The sequence below is a fragment of the Tachyglossus aculeatus genome, chromosome 18, assembly GCF_015852505.1.
Source record: "Tachyglossus aculeatus isolate mTacAcu1 chromosome 18, mTacAcu1.pri, whole genome shotgun sequence".
In the NCBI taxonomy this organism is placed as follows: Eukaryota; Metazoa; Chordata; class Mammalia; order Monotremata; family Tachyglossidae; genus Tachyglossus; species Tachyglossus aculeatus.
The window spans coordinates 7,124,089-7,140,504 of record NC_052083.1 but is presented as its reverse complement, the minus strand read 5'-3'; positions in this window follow the sequence as shown (position 1 = coordinate 7,140,504).

Below are 16,416 nucleotides of genomic sequence, written 5' to 3'. Positions count from 1 at the left end.
CAGAGCACTGTACTAAGCGCTTGGGAAGCACAACTTGGCAACATATAGAGACAGTCCCTACCCAACAGTGGGCTCACAGTCTAGAAGGGGAAGATAGACAACAAAACATATTAACAAAATAAAATAAATAGAATAGGAAATTTTGTGAGCCCCACGTGGGACAACCTGATCACCTGGCATCCTCCACAGCGCTTTGCATATAGGCACTTAACAAAATGCGATTATTAGAATTATTATTGTTGTTATTACTATTATTAAGCTCTGTTACTGGGACCCCAGAAGCAACCCTCTCTTCCAGAGTGACTGGATTCCTTCCTTCCTCTCCCCCTCATCCCCCTCTCCATCCCCCCCATCTTACCTCCTTCCCTTCCCCACAGCACCTGTATATATGTATATATGTTTCTACGTATTTATTACTCTATTTATTTATTTATTTTACTTGTACATATCTAATCTATTTATTTTATTTTGTTAGTATGTTTGGTTTTGTTCTCTGTCTCCCCCTTTTAGACTGTGAGCCCACTGTTGGGTAGGGACTGTCTCTATATGTTGCCAGCTTGTACTTCCCAAGCGCTTAGTACAGTGCTCTGCACACAGTAAGCGCTCAATAAATACGATTGATTGGATTAAATTTATCAACAGGTTGACCTCAGACTGCAAGCAGCCAAGAGGCGATGATTCATTTCTACCAGCAGAGGGCGCCAAGGAACTACGGATAATGATTCATTCATTCATTCAATCGTATTTATTGAGCGCTTACTGTGTGATGAGGATGAGGATGATGATGGTATTTGTTAAGCGCTTACTACGTGCAAAGCACTGTTCTAAGCCCTGGGGGGATACAAGGTGATCAGGTTAACCCACATGGAGCTTACAGTTTTAATCCCCATTTTACAGATGAGGTAAATGAGGCACAGAGAAGTTAAGGGATTTGCCCAAAGTCACACAGATGACAAGTGGCAGAGCTGGGATTAGAACCCACGACTTCTGACACCCAGTGCTCTTTCCATTGAGCCACGCAGCTCTGTGTGCAGAGCACTGTACTAAGCGCTTGGGAAGTACAAGTTGGCAACATATAGAGACAGTCCCTACCCAACAACGGGCTCACAGTCTAGAAGAATAATAATAATGATGGCATTTATTAAGTGCTTACTATGTGCAAAGCACTGTTCTAAGTGCTGGGGAGGTTACAAGGTGATCAGGTTGTCCCACGGGGGACTCACAGTCTTAATCCCCATTTTACAGATGAAGAACTGAGGCACAGAGAAGTTAAGTGACTTGCCCAAAGTCACACAGCTGACAATTGGCGGAGCTGTGATTTGAACCCATGAACTCTGACTCCAAAGCCCGTGCTCTTTCCACTGAGCCACACTGCTTCAATCAATCAACCCTCCTGCCTGATTCAGGACTGATTCCTTCCACCTGTGGCCTAGGCCGCTGTGAAGCCATGGAGGCAGGAGTTCCTGGGAACCAAACCTCAACAGCTGCTCTGGGGAGGAGCGACTGCTGTCTGTGCCTCTCTGGTTCCCGGGGAGGGCTGCTTTTCTTGGAGTCAGAGGGCAGCAGCTTTTTGTCCTTCCCTGCACCCAGAGGAACTCGAGGGGACAGGGCCAGTCACCAGCGTGCTGTGTGTCATTGGGTAAGTCATTTCACTTCTCTGTGCCTCGGTTTCCTCATCGGTAAAATGGGGGTTAAATACCCATTCTCCCTCCCACTGTGAGCCCCCTGTGGAACAGGAACTGTATCTAATCTGATTAACTTGTATCTATGCCAGGGTTTAGTACATAGTAAGCCCTTAACAAATTCTATTAATACGTGTGGGAATAACCTATGTAGAAGCGAAGAATACCATGCAGGTGACTGGAATTTGGTGTCTCTGGACTGGGGGTGAGGTGCTGGGGAGGCCAGAGACCCTCACCCTGGACCCATTCTGGAAAAGATCAAACCTGCAACTGACCGGACGGGGCAGAGGGGTTGTTCTCCAAAACCTACTGGGTGGTCTTTCCCTGCATCTAGTGGTCAGCGAGGGAGGGAGCCCCGCTTAAAATGCTAGCTCTCCCTCCCTTCACCCCAACCACCAACAATTCACCAATTCCAATCCCAGCCAGCGCCGACCCCGGGAGAAATCCCAGTCCTGCGTGGGGAGCTGGAAAATCGTGCATCCCCTCCCAGACAACTCTGTCTTTGCTGGGAATACTGGAGCCCCGTTGGCTTTCTCTGCTCCTTTTAATTGCTGGCCTTGGGCATGCTTGGACATTGACTTAGAAGCTCAAAGCCCTTAATTGCTGGCCTGGGGCATGCTTGGACATTGACTTAGAAGCTCAAATCCGGCCAGCCTTTGTGCAGCACCCTGAGGCGGATACCGCTGCCACCACCACCACCCCCTGAAAACCTTCATTTCCATCATTTACCTATTGATTTATGTCAACTCCAGGACTCGCTGTTCCGGCAGGCCTGGCTGCAGCTAGGATAGCGTGGTTCGAAGAGGGTTGACCCTAGAAACCGCTCACCCTTGCTCCATCCCCTGTCCAGGATGGTCTGAGCAGCAGGAGGCTTCTTGGGGGCCCTGGCAGATCTCTGAATGCCTACTTTTATTTATTTTTCATTATGGTGTTTATTATGATACAAGATGCTCTGATCAGAAACAGTCTCCGTTCCCCATGGGGCTCACAGTCCAAGAAGGAGGGAGCGTGGGGATCTTAACCCCATTTTATAGGTGAGGAAAGAGAGACCCAGAGAGGTGCAGTGACTTGCTCAAGGTCACATCGCAGGCCAAAGGCAAAGCTGGGATTAGAACCCGGGTTTCTTGTATCTTTCCACTTGGCCACACTGCTTCCTGATTCAAGCTTGCTCTCTGAGTCTCTGCTGTTGCATTGGTAGTTCTGTCTCTATCAGTCTTGTTTTGATTCTTCTTTGGACAGCAAAGCCTCTCCTCCTCCTCCTCCTATTCCTCCTTCTCCATCCTCCCCTTCTCCTCCTCTTTCTCTCCCTCCTCTTTTTTTATGGTATTTGTTAAGCATTTATTGTGTGCCAGGCAATGTTCCCCTTCCTACTCCTCCTACTAAGCAAGTACTTAGTACTGTGCTCTGTACACAATAAGTGCTCAGTAAATACCATTGACTGAAATAACATTGATTAGTTGTCCTTCTCCTATCCCCCCTCCTCCTCTTCCCCCTTATTCTCCTCCTCCCAGGAGTAGAACCAGAGAAAGAGGGGGTATGGGTTGGGGCGGAGAATATTTTTCCCCCCAAGTATTGGGAACCCAAGTATAACTCCTGAACTTCTCTGGGCCTCAGTTTCCTCCTCCTTAAAATGGCAATAAGAACCCTGTTTTCCCTCCCCCTTAGACTGTCACCTCCACTTGGGACAAGGGCTGTGTCCGATAGGATTCTCTCATGCCTACCCCAGTGGTTAACACAGGGCAGTCGCTTGGGAAATGCTATAATGAAGCAATCAATCTGTGGCAATTACATAGTAAGCCCTCAATAAATATAATTGACCGATTGACTGGTATTAATTGAGCACCTACTGTGTGCAATGCTCTGTACTAAGCCTTTGAGAGAATACAATTCAACAGAGCTGGTAGACAGATTCCCTGCCTACAGTATTGCAAGTTGTCCCAAAACCCAGGGCAGTCAGGCAGGGGGAGACCGGAATGTCTGTATTATCCCCCGGGGTCAGAATGGAATCGCTTTTTTGAGGTTGGAGGTTAGGACACACCTGGGCATCCAGAACTGTGTCACATGGCACTTTGGGCTGGGGGAGGAAGTAGAAACCAAAAATATTTGCAGCGAAGAGATCCAGGCTCGGAGGGAGAGCGAAGCAGAAACACAAGCGATGACAGGCGGGGGCACAGAGTCATCCACCAAAAGGCAGGCGTGTTTTCCTTTGTCGGGTGAGTAAAAGGTGCGAGACGTGATCTCAGCCACGATTGTGTGCAGAGAGCGGCCCTGGCAAGAAGGCTTTCTTTGAAACCCCAGTAAATAGCTGCACTCCTCTTCACAGGGAGGATATTCATTAATTTATTCAATCTTATTTATTGGGCACTTACTATGTGCAGAGCAATGTACTAAGCACTTGGGATGGTTCAGTACAACAATAAACAGACACATCCCCTGCCCACAGTGAGCTTACAGTCTAGCGGTACACTAACCCATCCATCTCACAAACCCGCAACCTTGGTGTCATCCTCGACTCCGCTCTCTCGTTCACCCCACACACCCAATCTGTCGCCAAAACCTGCCGGTCTCACCTCCACAACATTGCCAAGATCCGCCCTTTCCTCTCCATCCAAACCGCTACCCTGCTCGTTCAAGCTCTCATCCTATCCCGTCTGGACTACTGCATCAGCCTTCTCTCTGATCTCCCGTCCTCGTGTCTCTCCCCACTTCAATCCATACTTCATGCTGCTGCCCGGATTGTCTTTGTCCAGAAATGCTCTAGGCATGTTACTCCCCTCCTCAAAAATCTCCAGTGGCTACCAATCAATCTGCGCATCAGGCAGAAACTCCTCACCCTCGGCTTCGGCTGTCCATCCCCGCGCCCTCTCCTACCTCACCTCTTTTCTCTCCTTCTCCAGCCCAGCCCTCACCCTCCTCTCCTCTTCTGCCACTAACCTCCTCACTGTACCTCGTTCTCGCCTGTCCTGCCGTCGACCCCCAGCCCACGTCCTTCCCCTGGCCTGGAATGCCCTTCCTCCATACATCCACCAAACTAGCTCTCTTCCTCCCTTCAAAGCCCTACTGAGAGCTCACCTCTTCCAGGAGGCCTTCCCAGACTGAGCCCCCTATTTCCTCTCCTCCTCCCCCCCATCTCTCTGACCTACCTCCTTCCCCTCCCCACAGCAATTGTATATATTTGTACAGATTTATTACTCTATTTTACTTGTACATATTTACTATTCTATTTATTCTGTTAATGATATGCATAAAGCTATAATTCTGTTTGTTCTGACGATTTTGACACCTGTCTACATGTTTGGTTTTGTTGCCTGTCTCCCCCTTCTAGACTGTGAGCCCGTCGTTGGGTAGGGACCGTCTCTATATGTTGCCGACTTGTACTTCCCAAGCGCTTAGTACAGTGCTCTGCATACAGTAAGCGCTCAATAAATACAGTTGAATAAATGAATGAATAGTAGTGCCCAGCACTTAGAACAGTGCTTTGCACATAGTAAGTGCTTAACAAATGCCATCATTAGTAGTAGTAGTATGGGCCAGGCCCCCACTGAGTGCAAGAAATTGTAGAACTAATACTACTACTAATCATCATCATCATCATCAATCGTATTTATTGAGCGCTTACTGTGTGCAGAGCACTGTACTAAGCGCTTGGGAAGTACAAGTTTGCAACATATAGAGACAGTCCCTACCCAACAGTGGGCTCACAGTCTAAAAGGGGGAGACAGAGAACAAAACCAAACATACTAACAAAATAAAATAAATAGATATGTACAAGTAATATATATAAATAAATAAATAGAGTAATAAATATGTACAAACATATATACATATATACAGGTGCTGTGGGGAAGGGAAGGGAATTATTATTACTAATAATAATATCAATAATAATAATAATAGTGGTATTTGTTTACCACTTACTATGTGCAGGCCCTGTGCTGAGCACTGGGATAGCTACAAGGTAGTCAGGTTGGACACAGTCTCTGCCCCACATGGGGCTCATAATCTTTATCCCCATTTTACAGACGAGGTAACTGAGGCACAGAGAAGTGAAGTGACACCCAATATCTCACAGCAGACAAGTGGTGGAACTGGGATTAGAACCCAGATCCTTCTGAATTTCAGACCCGGGCTCATTCCACTAATAATAGCCACCGGATCGGTCAACCCTGGCAGCCAAACACCACAGGGGACCATCTCCAAGCCAATCAGAGCTCTCAGAGGCCAATTTCCGAGGGAGACATGGAAAGCAGAGACCGGGAGAAATTTGCTTTTCTGGAAGGGTCCCACGGGAATCTTTAAGGGAATCCCCTGGCCTCTGTTTCCTTCCCTCCTGTTCACTAGGACAGGAAACCAAATAAATTTATGTCCTGACCCAGGGTAGGTGTTCTGAAGCAGTGTGGCTTAATGGGAAGAGCATGCGCTTGGAAGTCAGAGCGCCTGGGTTCTAATCCCAGCTCCTCCACTTACATGCTCTGTGACTTTGGGCAAGTCACTTCACTTCAGCGTAGCTCAGTGGAAAGAACACGGGCTTTGGAGTCAGAGATCATGGGTTCAAATCCTGGCTCTGCCAATTGTCGGCTGTGTGACTCTGGGCAAGTCACTTCTCTGGGCCTCAGTTACCTCATCTGTAAAATGGGGATGAAGACTGTGAGCCCCCGTGGGACAACCTGATCACCTTGTAACCTCCCCAGCGCTCAGAACAGTGCTTTGCACATAGTAAGCGCTTAATAAATGCCATTATTATTATTATTATTATTATTCTCTGTGCCTCAGTTTCCTCATCTATAAAATGGGGATTCAATAGCTGTTCTCTCTTCCTTTTTAGGTTGTGAGCCCAGTACAGGAAGGGACTTTGTATATATGTATATATGTTTGTACATATTTATTACTCTATTTATTTATCTTGTACATATCTATTCTGTTTATTTTATTTTGTTAGTATGTTTGGTTTTGTTCTCTGTCTCCCCCTTCTAGACTGTGAGCCCTCTGTTGGGTAGGGACTGTCTCTATGTGTTGCCGACTTGCACTTCCCAAGCACTTAGTACAGTGCTCTGCACACAGTAAGCGCTCAATAAATACGATTGATTGATTGTAGGATATGAATATATTCTGTCTACCTCAGCTTTTAACTTAATGCTGATCACACAGACAGAAAGTGCTTATCAAATAGAACAATTCAATCAGTGATATTTATTGAGCTATAACTACCACAAAGGTTACTGGAGGATGTTTTCCAGGTTAATCATAAATCTGTAATCTATCATCTGTGAGTTTCCCCTATAGACTTCTACTGCCCTGGGGAGATAAGGTATTTAGAATTGTTCTCAGTAGCAATACTTAATTAATAAGTAACAACGAAGTGCAAAAATGCATGCCCCTATCTTGATTGAAGATCACAGCCTTGATTGAAGTCAGTCTTAACTTTGGTCGAAGCTTTATGTCTGTCACCAGCGGGTACTCAGTACAGGGCTCTGCATACTGTAGGCACTGGGTACAGCATTCTGTATGTAATAATAATAATAATAATAATGGCATTTGTTAAGTGCTTACTATGTGCCATGCACTGGTCTAAGCGCTGGGGCGATACAAGGTAATCAGGTTATCTCACATGGAGCTCACAGTCTTCATCCCCATTTTCCAGATGAGGTAACTGAGGCACAGAGACGTTAAGTGACTTGCCCAAAGTCGCACAGTTGACAAGTGGCAGAGCCAGAATTAGAACCCATGACCTCTGACTCCCAAGCCTGGGCTCTTTCCACTGAGCCACACTGATACAGAGCTTTGCAAATCAATAGGTGCCTCGTACAATGTTCTGCCCTCAGTAGGCACCCAGCTCAGCACTTTGAATGCAGCGGGTTTCCAGAATGACACCCTGCATACAAGTGGCTCCCAGGGCAGTGCTTAGCACCCAAGAGGCATCCAGTATGGTGCTCAGCAGCCCGTAGTCCCCCAGTACAGCACTTTGTAAGCAGTGGGCTGCCAGAACGATGCCCTGCTTTCAGTAGGCTCCCATAACAGTGCTCAGCCCCCAGAGGCTCCCAGCATAGTGCTTGGCGCCCAGAACAGCACTCTGCTCTTGGTAGACACTGAGTCAATCCTATGTACGGTCCAACTCCTGCAGGATAGGCTGACTGTAGCCTGACTGTGGGGTGTTTACACACACACACACACACATACACACACACACACACAGAGTTGTCCCTGGGGCTACTGGTCTTGACATCCCTGACCACCTCCTGGGGAATGCCACCCCATCCTTTCACCCAAACCCCTTTTAAAACCTCATCATAATAATAATGACGGAATTTATTAAGCACTTACTATGTGCAAAGCACTGTTCTAAGCGCTGGGGAGGTTACAAGGTGATGAGGTTGTCCCACAGGGGGCTCACGGTCTTAATCCCCATTTTACAGATGAGGTAACTGAGGCACAGAGAAATGAAGTGACTTGCCCAAAGTCACACAGCTGACAGCTGGTGGAGCCGGGATTTGAACCCCTGACCTCTGACTCCAAAGCCCGGGCTCTTTCCACTGAGCCACGCTGCTTCTCATAGACCTGGCAGGGTCCGGGGCAAGCCCAAGAGGCCGGGTGAACCCCACCTCCGGGCTCTGAGTCACGGCTCTCCTCACCTGCCTGTTATATTGTAGTCTCCTAATCCCTTTGTACAGTGCTCTGCACACAGTAAGTGCTCAGTAGGTATGATCGACTGACTGACTGATTTGCCGGCCGGTCAGTCCCCGCCAAACCCCACGAGATTGGTCCTGCCAGGCTCCGAGCCCGCTACGTGCTCTATTCCCCCAGAGCAGGCATCTCTGCCCTCGAGACCCTTCCTTGTCTGTCTAGCTCTGCCACCTGTCACTTCATTTTCTTTGATAATAAAAGAATTCCTTTGCCTCATTTGCCCACTTCTCTTGAAGTCACCCTGCTCTGACTTGATTTCCCCCAAGTCCTCTCTTCACCCAGAAAATGTCCTCCATATTTCTCCTCCATACAACACCCTATCCTTTAATGTCTATAGGCTTTATTGTTCTTTTCCATTATTCCACCTCCCCCTGGTTGATCAATCAATTGTATTTACTGAGCGCTTACTGTGTGCAGAGTACTGTACTAAGCGCTTGGGAAGTATGAGTTGGCAACATATAGAGACAGTCCCTACGCAACAGTGGGCTCACAGTCTAGAAGAGTGGGCTCACCGTCTAGAAGTCTGCTTACTTTGTGCCAAGCGCCATGCTCAGCTCTAGGCTAGCCACAGGTCATTAATCAATCAATTAATCAATCAATGGCATTTATTGAGCACTTACTATGTGCAGAGCACTGTACCATGCACTTGGGAGAGTATAAAACAATAAAATTAACAGATACGTTCTGTGCCCAGAACACGCTAATGGTCATTAGATCGAACATGGTCTCTGACCCCCGGGCTGAAAGGGAGCAAGAGCAGATAACTTAGCCTCATTTTACAGATGAGGAAACTGAGGCTCAGAGATGTTAAGTGACTTGCCCAGGGTCATGCAGCAGGTGCTTGGCAGGGCTGGGACCAGAACCCAGTTCTTCTGACTCTCAGTTCCACGCTCTGTCCTCTGGTGGGGGAAAGCTCTAACACTGGTGGTATTTGGTAGGTATTTACTCTGTGCCAAGCACTGTACTAAGTGCTGGGATTAGATGCCAGATTCAGGTGGGACACAGTCCCCGTCCCACATGGGGCTCACAGTCTAAGTGTAAGCGCGCTGAAGGTTGGCAGCTCTACAATCTCTCTTGGAAACGGCGTGGCCTAGTGCAAATAGCATGAACCTAGGTGTCAGAGGACCTGGGTTCTAATCCCGACTCTGTCACTTCCCAATGCTTTGTGGCCTTGGGCAAATCACTTCACTTCTTTGTGCCTCAGTTTCCTCAACCATAAAATGGGGATTAATCCTTCCTCCTACTTAGACCCTGAGCCTCATGTGGGATGAGAACGGCGTCCAACCTGATTATCTTGTATCTGCCCCAGTGCTTAGTTCAGGGCTTGGCACATAATAAGCGTTTAATGAAAACCCTCCTTATTAATTATTACTGGAGCCAGTTCTGGTTCTTAAAGTCCATGACAGTCAGGAAACCCTTCTTCATGTCTAACTCAAGTTGGTCTTATTGTAACTTAGAACGGTTTCCTCTTCCTCAACCCTCTAGGGATAGGGAGAATAAAATGGGCCCCATTCTCCCCATAACAAACAGACCACATGCGCCCCATAACAAATGGGGCACATGCTCTCCATAACAGGCAAGTCTTAATCTATGTGGAAACAGTCACTAATTGCCCCTCAGCCTTCTCTTCTCCAGGCAAAATGCCTTCTATTCCTCTCCCCGTTCCTCAGCGGATCTCTTTTCCGCCCACTGAGTCACCGGGACCAGAGCAGGGACGCGCCCAGGCTGGACAAGTCCCTGCAGAGTCAACAAATGGAACCGGCCCATGTTTGGCAACCGAGTCACGGCTTCTCCAGCTCCAGCCCCTCGGGTGTGTGTGGCGAGGACCGGTCTTCATCTCTTCCCCCAAGGAAGCCCTCTTTGGTTAACCAAGCCCATTCCATCCCTCTCCAGTCATTCACTCTAGCCCCATGTTGAGGAGGACGGAAGTTCGGTCAATAAGCCCAGGTCTTCTCTTGGGTGCCCAGGGCCCCCTGAGACTCCAAGCTGAGGCCCTGAAGCGGGGCGACTGAGAGCTCTCTGTTCATTGACTTATGATAACCTTTTTATCCTAATTGTTTAATTTGTAACCGGTCATTGTTCTACCCTTCACTCCCATTGTTTATCCCCACCTGAGATTCCGAGCCTGGTGGCAACAGGGACCAGTTTGATTTCATCATCTTGTACCTGCCCCAGAGCCTGGCGCAGTGCTTAGGAAATAGCCAGGAGTGGTGGTAATGGTGTTTATTGAAGCCCCTGTGGAGGGCCCAGCACTTAAATGAGGACTTGGGAAAGTTCAATACTCCCTACCTCTCGTACACATCATAACTACTAAGCAGCATGACTCAATGGAAAGAGCATGGGCTTTGGAGTCAGAGGTCGTGGGTTCAAACCCCAGCTCCGCCAGCCAACTGTCAGATGTGTGGCTTTGGGCAAGTCACTGAACTTCTCTATGCCTCAATTACCTCATCTGTAAAATGGGGATTAAGACTGTGAGCCCCCCGTGGGACAACCTGATCACCTTGCAATCTCCCCAGCGCTTAGAACTGTGCTTTGCACATAGTAAGCGCTTAACAAATGCCATTATTATTATTATTATTATACACATCATAACTACTTGTATTTCTGGGTTTTTTAGGGTCTGAGTCACTGGCACTCGCCACTAGGTGCCAAAGTTGCCCTTTTCCTCCCCCACCAGCCAGGCCCCATTGTTCATATGTCCCTGACACTAACCACTTCATGTTTACCTGGGCACTGGACTTGCCATTTTGCTCCCTCAACCCTGTCATTGGCATGTACCATAGCCTGGGTCCAAGTCCCTGCCCTGTGCCTGCTGAGGCTGGAGCCACACTGGCTCTGCCAGCCTCAGGTCACTGATTCACATGTAGTCACTCTAGCTCTGACACAGGGGTGTGTTCCTGAAGAAGCTTGGGAAACCAGGCTAGGATGGCCATTGACTCTACAGGGATGAATGACATTTAGGGTTGGCGATTCGAAGACACAGCCCTGTGCAGGAAGAGATCGTCATGGCTGACAGTTTTCTGCACAAATTCCTAAAGGATTGCTCTGTCTGCCACTAGCAGAGTGCTTCACCCCTTTGCCACTTGCTCTAATTTTACTGCATTAAATGCTGTAGAGTTGCAAAAACACCAAATAGTAGCAGCAGTAGTAGTAGTAGCAGTAGTAGCGCTTGGCAGTGCTTGGCACATAGTAAGTGCTTAATGAACATCATCAATATTAGTATTAGTAGTAGTAGTAGAAGAGGAGGAGGAATAAAATTAGGTAATTAGGTGACCTAATGGAAAGAGCATGGCCACAGGTGTCAGAAGACCTGGGTTGTAATCCTAACAAGTGCCTTAATTTATCTGTGCCTCTGTTTCCTCATGTGTAAAATGGGGACATAATACCTATTTTCCCTCCTACTTTGTGAGCCCCATGAGAGATCTGATTATCCTCTATATAGTCCACCTCTTAGTACGGTGATTGACATAGAGTAAGTTCTTAAACAAATATTACTATCATTTTTACTTAGACTGCAGTCCCATATGGGACAGGGACTGTATCTTACCTGATTATCTGTCTACCAAAGTGCTCTGCACATAGTAAGCGTTTAACAAATACCCTTCCAGCAGTAGTAGTGGTATTTATTGAATGCCCATTTGGGGCAATGCACTCTTCTTGACCCTCAGGAAGTATGGCAAAAAGAAGGGACACGTACCCTGCCCGCAAGGAGTTTACACTCTAACAAGGGAGACAAACATAAATATAATTACAACTAGAAAAGTCAAAATGAATAATTGAGCAGTTATGTATATCCCAGTGCCAAGGAGGTGGTCAATAGAGGTCTAATACTATTTGTTTTAGGGAAGCTTAGTGGTTTCTCATCTTGACCAACATCACATCAGTGCCCGTGACAGTTTCTATCAGCATCAGATCTTCTCACGTCAACACATAAGTCGTGTTCTACCAGACTCTTGTTGTAGGAAGACCATTTCCAAATTCTCTCATCGAACCATACCACAAAGCCCAGCCTGACAGCAGAAGACTCAGAGCTGAATGAGGGCTCTTGATCCCTCTTCTACGATCTTCCTTCCTCCCGTCGCTCCCTCCTGAATTCCAGCCTCTCCTTTCAGCCCCCGGCCTGGACCGCAGCACATTCTGTGCCTGGGCCACCTTGGGAAATATGGATTACAACTTTGGAACCTCGCCCTTTGGAGAGAACCCCCCACCTGACAGCCCCTGTGCCAGTAGTGAGCCAAGGTAATCAGAGCAGATTAAATGCTTAGAAATATGACTTTATTGCTTCTACAAGCCAAGGCACAGGGTAATATGAAAGGAACTGGCCTCCCAGAATATCTGGAGATGAGCTCTCCTAAACCAGGAGATTTGCAATTGAACAGAGGAATTTTGGAAAGCCAAGGAACTGGAGCCTGGGACCCTGGATTCTGAGAGTCTGGCTCTACCTCTTCATGTGCCCAAGCTACCACTGAATTGTTCATGGATATTAGGGGGTTCTTTTGGATCCCATTGAAGATGGCACTAATCCCCTCCCTCCCTTCTGCCTCTTCCTCCTTACCACTCCCTCCCAGCCCGAGCTGGACTGGCTTCACGCTTCCAGCTTATTGAGGGAATTAAACAGTCATTTTGCCTTCTTAGCACGTTAGCAGCTTAGCTGGGATGGAGCTGGGGCTCTGGGGCCAGAACGTGGCTCTCTTCTTGACCATTGGGAATGGAGCAAAGGACAGGGTCAGTCTACTGGGGCCTCACGTTTGCTGTAGGTTTGAGCGGAGGCTGGAAGAGGAGGGTAGAGTGGTTCAGCCTGGCTGTGGGATTAGATCGTGGGGCCAGCAAGGATTCTGGGGCAGGGCCAGAGCTGAGGGCAGAGCTGGGGGCTGAGGCCTGGAGAGACAACTCTTCTCTCGGAGTGTGCATCCAGGCACAATTTGGACATGTCCACGACTGGCTCTGAGCACCTGTCTATGAAAGGCAGAGTTGCTACGTGGAAAGAGCATGGAATTAGGGGTTCTGTCACAGGCCTGCCAAGGCCCGGGACCTTGGACGAGTCACTTTTTAAAATTGTATTTGTTAAATACTTACTATGTGTCAAAACTGTTCTAAACACTGAGGTACATGCAGGTCAATTAGGTTGGACACAATCCTTGTCCCACACGGGGCTTGCAGTGGAAGGGAGAACAGATATTGGATCCCCATTTTAGAGTTGAGGAAACTGAGGCCCAGAGAAATGAAGTGAGTTGCCCAAAGTCAAATGGCAGACAAATGGTGGAACCGGGCGTAGAACCCAGGTCGTCTGACTCCAAGACCTGTGCTCTTTCCACCAGGCCATGCTGCTTCTCCACCTCTCACTTAAACTCTCTGGGCCTCAGTTTGTCACCTATAAAATGGGGGGAGAAAATTCCCTGCTCTTCCTCCCATTTAGACTGTGAGCCTCATGTGGGACAGGAACTGTGTCTGATCTTATTATATTGTGTCAATCCCAGTGCTTAGCATAGTGTTGGGTAACTAGAATACCTCCCTTCACATCCATTTTTCTCATTCTTTTCCTCCCAACAGCTCTTTTACAGAGGGAGAGACAGGTAGCATGATCCTACTATTTTCCAGATGAGGAAATGGAGGCTCAGAGAGGTCAAGTGACTTGCTCTAGGTCATACAGCATGGTTGTTTCCTAGACCCAAAAAGCTGACCCTTGGTGATCTTTCCTCTTTAAAAGTCAGTCAGTCAGCGGCATTTATTGAATGCTTACTGTGTTCAGAGTACTGCACTAAGTGTTGGGGAGAGTACAATATAACAGACCCATTCCCTGTCCACAAAGAGCTTACAGTCTAGAGGACTGTAAAAGGGACTACCCCTGGAAGAGGCCACTGGGGTAGGGGTTCCTGGAGTCTAGAATTGGCTCTGCGGTGTGGTCAGGGTGTCCAGAGGCAGGGAGATTTGGGGACTCAGTGAGACCGGCACTTGGGGAGATTCGTGATTTCCCTCTTCTTCAGGCCTGACTTGTCCCCAGCACAGGAATGGACTGTACTGGTCCCCAGGCTCTGTGCTGATCACCGCTATGGGACCCGGTTCCCCCGGAGCAGGTGAACGGGAACCCTGTAGGAGAGTGCTCTACCATCCAGCCTCAAGGATGGGCAGAACCCTCCCTTGCCTAGACTGCGACCCCTCAGTCTGCACTAGTGGTGGCTACCCTACTGTAGCCTCACACAGGGTCCAGGTTGGGCTGTTTCACCCTCCAGGGGATTGGGACAATCTGGTTGTTGTTTTTAATGGTATTTGCTAAGCTCTTGGACTACTTAGACTGTAGCCCCATGTGGGACAGGGACTGCGTCTGAACTAATTAACTTGTACCTCCCCCAGAGCTTGGAACCGTGTTTGACACATAGTAAACCCTTAACAAATACCATAAAAATATAAATATATATTCCTGAATTTGCAAGACGACTCCAGACAGGAACCTCAAGGGGCGCAAGGGTAAGATCCAGGGGAATGTTGAGGAGAAACTGATCCTGTTGTTGAGAGAGAGCAGGCTGCAAGCAGAGAGTTGCATCTAGTCTTCCTTTCCATCCTTCCTGGTAGTGGAGGAAGCAGGAAGGCCAATGCAACTTCAATCAGTCAATCAATCGATCAGTGCTTACTGCATGCAGAGACTGTACTAAGTGCTTGGGAGAGTACAACAGAACAATATAACAGACACATTCCCTGCTCACAACTTCATATGGTTTCCACCTGAAAACCACCAAAGCAGAAGTCACAGGTAAGCAGGGCTGGCTCAGAAGGGACTGGGGTGCTGCTCAGAGAGACTGAGAATGGCGGGAAGAGCAGAGGACTGTGAATCAGGAGATCTGGGTTCTAATCCCGGTGCGGCCACCTGCCTGCTGGGTCACCTTGGGAAAGTCACGACTTCTCCTCATCTGTAAAATGGGAGTTTATAGATATCAAAAATGGAAACACCAATTCTCCTGAGAATTCCAGTGGAGTACCATCAAGGCAGCCTATCAAGAAAGAAAGCCCAACAGAAAACTACTGAGTTATAGAATAATCTTCCTTGGAGAGCACAAAGGACGTACTCAATGAGGACAGTTAAATCCAGATGGGCAAAGATTGCAGAATCAAGTATTCTGCAGAACAGATTGTGCTGAGGAGCAACGTGTTCGAGAATCAGTCATTATTATCTATGGAGGGCTTTCTATGTACAGAACACTATACTAAACCTTACTCTTCTGATCATCTTTTTAAATCATCTCCCCACTCCTCAAAAATAGTTGTTCATTGCTCTCTGCACCAAGCAGAAATTCCTGACCTTTGGCTTTGGCTTTAAGGCACTTCATCAATGAGCTCTCCCCTCTTACTGATCCACTCTCTTCTCCCCACTACCACCTAGCTTCTACTTTTCACTCCTCTCAAGCCAATCTACTCTCTGCATCTTGTTCTCCTTTCTCTTCGCCACTCATGCCCTCCCTGCTGCCATAGGAGGCAGACCACCATTCTTCACATCTTCAAAGCCCTTTGGAGACCACATCTCTCCCAGGAGACCTTCCCTGATTTATTTCTAATATCCCTACTGAATAGCTCCCAACTGCCAGTTCAGCATTTCCATGCCACCTAAGCACTTGAGTTTCTACAATCCCTGCAGCCCTAAAATACTTGTCTTTATTATTTCCCCGATCTGTGATTTATTTTCATTCATTCATTCATTCAGTCATATTTATTGAGCGCTTAATGTGTGCAGAGCACTGTACTAAGCGCTTGGGAAGTACAAGTCGGCAACATATTGAGATGGTCCCTACCCAACAATGGGCTCCCCAGCTAGACTTTAAGACTCTAGATTGAGAGCTCCTCTTGGGCAGAGACTGAGTCCGTTGTTGGGTAGGGACCATCTCTATATGTTGCCGACTTGTACTTTCCAAGCGCTTAGTACAATGCTCTGCACACAGTAAGCACTCAATAAATACGATTGAATGAATGTGTCTACAAACTCTGTTTTATTGTACTGTCCCAAGCTCTTAATCCAGTGCTCTGTACACAGTAAGCACTCCATAAATACTACTGATTGATTGAT